Here is a 9,343-nt window from a genome sequence, read left to right as displayed (position 1 = left end):
CAGTTCAACCCCTCAAGCTTCTCGAACAATATCATGCTTGAAGTAGAAAAAGTATGAGGGTATAATGACTTTCTGCCGATACTGTAGACCCTATAGTGTTGCAAAAATACCTGGGGGTGTGCCCCGTACAAAATATATATATATGAATGACGACTGGGACCCAGGAAATTCATTTCAAAAAATTTATTGACCACACCCCTTATGGGGGGAGTTACTCCCTAAGGGGTGCGATCGTCATATTATAATATTGTTTTGATCAGCAACTCATACTAACTCTGAATTAAAATTTTTGAGGATTAAAAAAATTTTCTGGCCGAGATGTAACCGTTTATGCATACTAAAACGTGGGTTTTCTGGCCACCTTGAGTGGGTGTAACACCGAAGGTCGCAGCTACCCGACCAGGCTATTTCCGGTTCTTCATTCCTATGGTAGGGTACTACAATCCTGAAAGAAAGGTCCGTCGGGAACCTGCTACCTCCAGAGTTACACCCCCTCAAACTTTTTCAGGAAAGTGCAATATTGAAGTTATTAATTAACGTAGTTTTCGAATTTTTTTTAGTACATTTGGGATTCAAACGAACTTATCCAACTTTGTTTAAAATTTTACATCTCGAATTTCGCTAAAAATTTTTCGAAAACTACGTTAATTAATAACTTCAATATAGTACTTTCCTGAGAAAGTTTGAGGGGGTGTAACTCTGGAGGTAGCAGGTTCCCGACGGACCTTTCTTTCAGGATTGTAGTACCCTCCCATACGAATGAGAAACCGTAAATATCCTGGTCGGGTAGCTGTGACCTTCGGTGTTCCACCCCCTCAAAGTGGCCAGAAAACCCACGTTTTGGTATATATAAACGGTTGACGGTTACATCTCGGCCAGAAATGTTTTTAATCCTCAAAAATTTTAATCCAGGGTTAGTATGAGTTGCTGAGTATAAAAATATAAAAATTGACGACCACACCCCTGGGGGAGTAACTCCCCCCATAGGGGGTGTGGTCGCTAAAATTTTTTGAAATGAATTTCCTGGGTCCCAGTCGTCATTCATATATATATTTTGTACGGGGCACACCCCCAGGTATTTTTGCAACACTATAAGGTCTAATAATACATTGTCCACGGGGAGGAGACAATGACTCGGAGAAAAAACATTTTCCTATTTTCGACCAACATCTCGCAAAGATTCGTCATTGAGTTTGAGAAGAATTGACTTTAAAAATGAAATTTAGGTGCAATAGAATCGCCATGATTTTTGGGCTTTGTATTTTTACGTTTTATACATAAACATAAACTCATTAATATTTATTTAAGGAATTTGCGCTAATTATTAACGAAACTTGAATGGAATTTAGTTCGCATAGCATAATAAGTATCGACTTCAACTTGGTTAAAATTTGTGAAGTACGTTACTTCACGGCATTTATAATTCCACCTACACCCCCACTCCACCCCCATTTATATCCCCCCATATCTTCAACAGCTAAAATTGCGTCGGAGAATTTGCTCTGACTGATTGTCTCCATCATCTGCTCATGCTGTGTATGATCTCCTCGGTCCCCTATCCTACAATTCTTATGTCCCCAGATGGCCCCGAAGTTTCCGCGGCTGCTGGCGTCAAGTAGAGATTAAGGGCAAATATTAATGGCGACCCTAAATGACTGAATGGGATACCCTATATACTAAACCCTACGTTGGACTGAATGGCCTTCCCTAACTTGCCAATAGCCATCCTTATTTATCTTAAACTTTACCCTAAGGTCCCAATATATTTTAATAACTAAATTATACATACCAACGTTGTACACAATTTACCAACCCGTTGGACAAATTTTACGTACATAACTTTGGACAAAATTTTGGAATTCCAATTTTTAGAACGGTTGGATAAATTTTACCTTTTGGTTGTGTCATCTACTTTTTAACCTTGAGTAAATTATACTTATTTTTATTTAGAGTGTATGTAATCCGTACACACAAGGACAAGAATCAAATTAGTTGATTTCTCTATATAATTGTCAAATAATTAAAAATCAGCATATTTGTGAGCATTTAATCAGACTAGGATACATCTGCAGAGATTTCAATATCTCTGATACTTGCAAAAACGTACCTCTTCGGTTAAAACTGGAGCCCAAAGAAATGCAAGTGAGCCCTTGTTGTTGACGAATTTTTGGTTAATTTAAGAATCAATTCTGAGAAATGGTCTTAATAAATCATAAGCGAGATGTAATTACCTAAAAAATGATGTAAATCAACTATCAGAACCTTAGGGTCGAGATTCAGTTATTAGCTATTATTTTCGACCTGTTAGGGTAGGCCATTCAGTCCACCGTAGGGTTTAGTTCTTAGGGTATCCCATTCAGTCATTTAGGGTCGCCATTAAATGCGACCCAGAGATTAATTGTAAGTCACGTGGCGACCTCGTGGAGCAAATTGGTCACGCAAGACTAACCTCGCCGCACCGACCCTGCCCTACAGAGGTACAAACGCTGGTGTAAAAATTAAAGGACGCAATTTTCTTATGGTATTTCTTATCAAATATTGAAAACTGTGTCGAAATGAATGGATTTTTTTACAAAGTTAAACATCTACATTATAAGCTGGAAATGTTTGTCTGCAACGGAAGTGAAAGTTATTTTCCGAAACGGAAGTGAAAGTGGAGAAAGTGATTTGCATATCAGCTGCGTTGGTGCAAGCGGTTGGAAAGTCGATAAGTTAGTTATCCTTGGCTTGATGGTTATCAGCAAGGGAAGGTAGCACAAACTCTTAATTGTGGTTATCTGGTCGCTGTGGGGATTGGGAGGGTTTGCCCCCTTGGGATATGGTTATCGCTCTGCTGGGGGGAGTGGGAAGGTGTGCCCCCTGGGATATGGTTATCGCTCTGCTGGGGGGAAGCGAGGGTGTGCCCCCCGGGATATGGTTATCGCTCTGCTGGGGGGTGGGAGGGGTGCCCCCTGGGATATGGTTATCGCCTTGCGGGGGGAGGCGAGGGTGTGCCCCTCTGGGATGTGGTTATCGCTCAGGGGGGATGGGGTATGCCAGACATTATCATTTATATTTGCCTATTATCCCAGTGCTGGGTGTGAAATTTTGGTGAAGTCACTTTCCGAAGGGACATTAGTCCCTTCCCTAGTAGCACATACCCGAGTTTTATTCATAAAAAAACACGAGAATCCGAACCCGAAAAGTCGTGTAAAACACGAATGAATTAGGAGTCAAAGTGGGAGAATTTACATGGTAGATGTCCCACTTTTAGAGGGCTAAACTCGAAAAAAACTCGTATATATCTGGGTGAAAAGTATGGAATGACACGTGTTTAATTCGGATATTTTCAGTGTCATGCTCGTGTCGATTTGGATGATTATTCGTGATTTAAAGGCACACAAACTCGTATATTACACGTGAAATTAGTATGAAAAAACACCAGAATTTTTCAGTTTCCCTTTATTTACATATACGGTCTTAAGGTTAGATTAATCGCAAAACCAAATGATAAAAACGATATTAGGCCAGACGATGCGACATGTCCTCATCTTCCGCAATGTGCTCATTTCCGGAACATCCATCGGGTCGTCCAGTTCTGTTTGTAAATCAATAATCAGGTTAGGTAACATTTATCCGTATTTATCCGTATATTTCTCCGTATACTTCGAAACCATCATTCTTACGGTTTGAGTCTTTTCGGCGCAGTTTTTAGCCATTCCTTCATAACTTCTTCCACCTCGTCGTCTGTCACCTGCTTCGATTTCCTGGCGTGATATAGCCTAACAGAATCTATAGACAGAAAAATTATACTCCAAGTAAATCCAGGAGAATTTGTGAATGACTTGCCCAAAATAATTGACTTCATCCATGTCTCCTTAAATCCCACTTTGCCACCACGCGATCCAATCCAATTGTAGTTACAGGCCAATTCATCGGTGCACAAACAAGAAAGCACCTTCCGAGTGCACGAAGAGACACTCTTTCCCCACTTCTGGCTGAGATATTGTACCTAATTTAAGTGCATGCGTAACTAAACAGTTTTACGTCATAATTATTAAACATGTTAGAATTTCCGGCTTACTAAAGATTCCCGACTATCTGAAGAAGAATAAACCTTCTTTCCATTTTCAACATCATCCAAAGTCTTGCATGGTAACTCGTGGTGAACATTTTTTGGTTGGGAATTTTTATATTCAGTCCTTTCCCCAAGTTGTAATAGAATACCGTCAAGACTGTTCTGAATTTGTCGGTTCTGAGCTTTCAAAATGGTAATATTTCTAGCCACCCAGTTTTGAAAGTCCTTATCTACATATGCATATGGGAAATCAGTTATTCATTACCTACATATGTACATATGCACAACGAATTGTCTGTAGCTCATATTAAAAGAGTTATAAAAACCATGTGCTATACCTGGATGACAATTTTGCAAAGGGGTGGCAGTAAAAGAATCATCCCGGTTATCCCCACCGTTATCGTTTCTGTATTCAGTAGTAGCCGGAACCTGAAGCTCATTCAAAACATGGTCCGGTGACGAATCTGAATCAGAAATAGTTTCGTTTGTAGTGCCAAGATTTTCTACCCCAACTAAAATAGATCAAAATAAAGCAATACAGAAAAGTTGAACCAGCATTGTTTTGTTCATTTTTAATTTATTATTACCTAAGCCAAGAGTGAACGGGATCGGGGAGCTGTGAGGTGGGTCATACTTTTTTGCAGAGTCAAAGATCAACTTGTTGATTTTATCAGTGTCTGCATAGTTAATGGAAATGTTAAGCTTAATGAAAATTTAAAAATTTCATCCAATAAGATAATTTATTTTAAACCTTTTGAACCATGTGCAATGACGGGTGGTGGTGGCAGGGTAAAAGAATCCGGATTATTTACTTCGTCGTCAGATGAATCACTGTAAGTTGTGTTTTTGTTGGATTTTCTGCTCTTCCTTCCCCGATCGCTGTTAATTTCTGCGTCTGATTGATCCAGAACTTTAGGCAACTTTGAAAGAGCGTCATGATACGAAACTGAAAAAAATAAGCCTGCCAATTAATTTTAATTTAGAATGAGACATTGCATGCAATACAAAATCTAATAAAATCTCAAATAATTTAAGGTACTTACCAAATTGTCGACCACTACCGAGTAATTTGATGGTATGAAGTGACCAGCACTCTTGAACAGGTTCATGTAAGCTGACCGCTTTGACCAGACGGTTGGAATTTTTATAATTTGGCCAAGCGCACTTTTTATTATTTTGGCGTAACCAGGCGGTCGATACCACTTCTACTTCATTTGTTTCCTCAAACTTAACGAGAACAAAGGAGTTGTTGGATGACATTTTTATAAATGATTTAGCGGGGCTGCAAAAAATTCTGTTCCAATTGGCAAGAGAAAAATCTTAATATTCTGGTAGTGTCGAATAACGTTATTGCACTAAGATTTGAAACTCGTCGAATATTTACCTCGGCCGAAAGACAAGGGGTTTTATAAGCGTTGCAGGTATTTTGAAACTTTTGTGCTAAAAATAATTCTCGTGTTCCTTGTTTAAAAAATGCTCTAACAACTACAACACTTTTATCCTCGAGTTCACACACAGAATCGCTCTGTCCAACTTTAACCTTAAATAATCTATGATTAAATTGTTTAAAATACTGAGTATTACTAGGAAGGAGAGGCGAGGAGAAATTGAAGGGACTGGAGAGACCAGGCAGGAGTGCACGGCATGATGCTTTATCCGCTTGGGATTCCCTCTCCACAAGTCTTCTATGAACTTGTTGAAGGGGGCAATTTGAGGATCTCACTAATTTCTTTATTACTTGCAACTGATTTTCGAACTTAAAAGCACTAAATAAATCAACTGGGCCATGATTTTTACAATCATTAGCTAAATGTAGTAAACCGTGCACATTAAATGACAAGTTTTGTTGCCCGTACAGACGACCAAAATGTTTTACAAAATAATGAAGTAGTTGGTCAGCATAATAGTTCAGGGTGTCGTTAAGAATTTTGCTGGACAAAATCGTCACCGCTACATGAAGGCACAAAAAATTTTGATACAGGTCGCTTGAAATATTATTTTTTAGTACAACTGGGCCAGTGTATAGGATGAATTGACGAAACTCAGTTGCCTTCCAGTAGTCCAGGTCTTTGAGAATTCTAGGCTTCCGTGCAAATTCACTGGGAATATATTTTTTTACTCCTACTAGCTGGCTTGAAATTATATTAATTTGGTGAGGACGTAAACGTGCAGGACACTTTTTTCCCTTTGTAAGAAGATATAGGATTTTACGAACTATTCCCAAGCAAACTAAATGCATATATTCACCAGGGACATCTCTAACTAAATCTAAAGTAGTAATTTTATCAATTAAGGTGGTTTCGTTGTGGTGCGCTGGATCATCTTTTTGTCTGAAGGATTCATTTGTCCTTAAGGAATAATTACCGTATGGAAAAATTACACGATTTTTATAATACACACCCTTAATTGTGCATCTTCCACAACAACTATGTCCACTGTGACACTTTACACCAAGGACGAAGGCACGAGCAGGAGCATCACAGATTAAAGCACTAATTTTAATTGTATAATTATCCCCGTTTACCACTATACTGTTGATATTTGCAAGTAGGTTTCGATAAAATCAGATAAATAGCTGATAACTGACTCTGGTTTCCCTTCGCCAGAGTAAATACCAATCACAAATACTTTAGCCCCAACTGAACCAAGAATCGGCCAAAATTGATGAGCCGAACCTTTATAGAGAGGAATTCCGTCTATATTTATTTGCAACAAAATGGTATTATTTTCAATCACTTCAGGACTATTAAGAATTATTTCCTTAATGGATTTAATCCAATCAAATGAGCAATACTGACCAGGTTTAACACTAAATAGAATTGTTTTCCTGGGGGTTTGTAACAATGATCTGCTATCGACAGGTAAACCACTAAAACACTGGTGTTGTTGGAGTAATTTTAATAAATCACTGGTAATATTGTGACAAACTGCCCAACTTTGAAGTGATGGTCGGATATCTATACTTGTTTCAAAATCACTATCACTGTTTGCATCACTTTCAGAAGGTAAATGGTCGCTATTATACGACTCAGATTCAGAAGGTATTTCTTCGTCGGATAAGAAAGTGCCCACTAATTCCGGGGTTGTTAAAGGATTTGATATTCCAACTGGTCGTTCGATTAATGAGGAATTCGAACAAACTGCGTTAAAATCACTTAATGCAATATTTATTGCCCGATTTAATTGTCGCCTGCTAGAGCTCTTCATATTTAAATAAAGTAAAAATATTTGTCGCACTGCTGTGAAGCAATGGCAGCCTCCCTCCAATGCCGCCAAGACGGGGTCAAATTTACACGTCTTAGATACGAAAAAAACACGTGTAAACTTATGTATTTCAATCTAAAAATACACGTGGCAGAAACGAATTTAACACGAATTTTATACGATGGTCTTACTGAAATATTAGCTGGTGTAACTTTGGGAACTTCTACACGTGTTTGAAACGAGTTTGTAAAAATAAAGACACCAATTTTACCCTTAAACGTATTTGACACTAATTTGCCCCACTTTGACTCGTGTTTATCACGGGGAGTGCCACTAGGGTTGTTCTGCATATTTAAGGAACCTTCTGTTCCGTTCAGGCCCATTCAGGCCAGATCCGAAACCAGTGACATAAATTTCGCTAAGTATGGATGACGAGAAGGAGAACGGATTCCGTTCCCTTCATGGGTAGACCATATTCATATCAGATTTAAAGATAGATTACTTCGGCTACATAATTAGGGAATGGAATTCCCTTCCTCTTCTATTCCCCTTGGACATATTTCAGGCGCAGTAGTGAAATTTTCACGTCAATGAAAGGGAAGAGGAATGGAATTCCGTTCCCTTCATGTGTGGAGTATACAGTTATCGTTATGCTGAAAGGAATATGGGATGCTGGATATTAGCTCAGGAGTTTGCCTATCGAAAGTGGTTACACCCCCAGTGTTGGGTGTGATCTGTTTGTGGGGTCGCGCACCTAAATGGCCAGTATATCTGTTTGATTTTGTACCATTGGGATGTAGTTATCACTGTGTTAGGGGTGTGCGGCCTGGAACCCCAGTGAAGTCGTCAAATGAGGGCGAAGGGGAAGGATTCCGTTCCTTCCCCCTTCCCGTTGGATATACTTCAGACGAAGTAGTGACATCTTTGCATGAAGGGAAGGAAAGAGAAAGGAAAGGGAACGGAATCCCCTTCCCGTTGGATATACTTCAGACGAAGTAGTGACATCTTTGCATGAAGGGAAAGGAAAGGGAACGGAATTCCCTTCCCGTTGGATATACTTCAGACGAAGCAGTGACATCTTTGCATGAAGGGAAAGGAAAGGGAACGGAATTCCCTTCCCGTTGGATATACTTCAGACGAAGCAGTGACATCTTTGCATGAAGGGAAAGGGAACCCGAGTGAAAATTATCTCAAGTTTTATGCACAAAATTTGTGGCTACTTGTGCACAAATCTATTGTCCAAAATTGGCTGATTTATATGCACAAAAATATATGCACAAAACGCTATGCATAAAGCTTTATGCATAATATTGTCTGCATATATCGTTATGGTAAAAATTGGTTGGTTTATATGCACACACGATTATGGGCAATCAAGTATGCATAGTAAATTGTGTACAAGAATATATGTCCTTGACATTTTTATTTTCGCATATTTTGATATATAAATTCAATATTAAACCATAAATAAAGTAACTAATTACTCATGATTATATTTCTTGTTTTCCTCCCTCAAAAACTGCGACAAGGACTTGTTGATTTCTTTCTTCGTCGCCTTCTTTGTCTTCAGAAATATTTTATCGGCCTCAATGTTTCCAGTATTTGGATGCTCATCCAGCCCTTCTTCCTTCAACACACAATCTAAAATCAGAAACAAGTATTACTTATTGTAAAGGATCATTTTACAGGTCTGCACGTATAATTTAACTCACTAATAATAGCATCACGCCTGATAGTGTCGATCACAGGCAACACTTCTGCACTTCTGTTTGCATTGCACTTCTTTCCAAGAAGTGAATGGCGCCCGAGTTCTTCAGATGAAAATAACCGACGGAACAGGTTTCTTGCATAAACTGTCGGTTTATTAGACCCCATCTTTATCGCCAGCAAATCCGCTGCTGGAAGGCGCACATTGCTGTCTGGGTATATTTCAACCTGAATACAAATTTTTATAATTATATTACTATCCGAACTTTATACACAAATATAAGTCATGAACCTCAGCGCCCCGCTTTACGGATTCCTTTAAAGCACGATATTTGGTTCTCAGCTTTTTATATTTCTCCTTCCACAGGTGATATT

At 38.9% G+C, this 9,343-nt stretch overlaps 1 long non-coding RNA gene across 2 annotated transcripts; it reads right to left on the bottom strand.

Annotated features, from left to right (window-relative positions):
- Nucleotides 1–3,777: 3,777 nt before the first annotated feature.
- On the bottom strand, nt 3,778–4,919 carry LOC118435759. 2 transcript variants are annotated; one of them, XR_004834992.1, is made up of 4 exons: nt 4,809–4,919; nt 4,645–4,734; nt 4,396–4,569; nt 3,778–4,287 (listed from the first exon to the last, which is right to left on the bottom strand). It is a non-coding gene; the product is annotated as an uncharacterized LOC118435759 (long non-coding RNA). The 2 variants fall into 2 exon arrangements; XR_004834991.1 differs by having other exon boundaries at nt 4,645–4,919.
- Between the last annotated feature and the right edge of the window lie 4,424 nt (nt 4,920–9,343).

The sequence above is a fragment of the Folsomia candida genome, unplaced genomic scaffold (assembly GCF_002217175.1).
Source record: "Folsomia candida strain VU population unplaced genomic scaffold, ASM221717v1 Fcan01_Sc005, whole genome shotgun sequence".
NCBI classification, from domain to species: domain Eukaryota; kingdom Metazoa; phylum Arthropoda; class Collembola; order Entomobryomorpha; family Isotomidae; genus Folsomia; species Folsomia candida.
The sequence above is the reverse complement of the archived record's forward strand: the minus strand, read 5'-3'. Positions and strand labels throughout refer to the sequence as shown.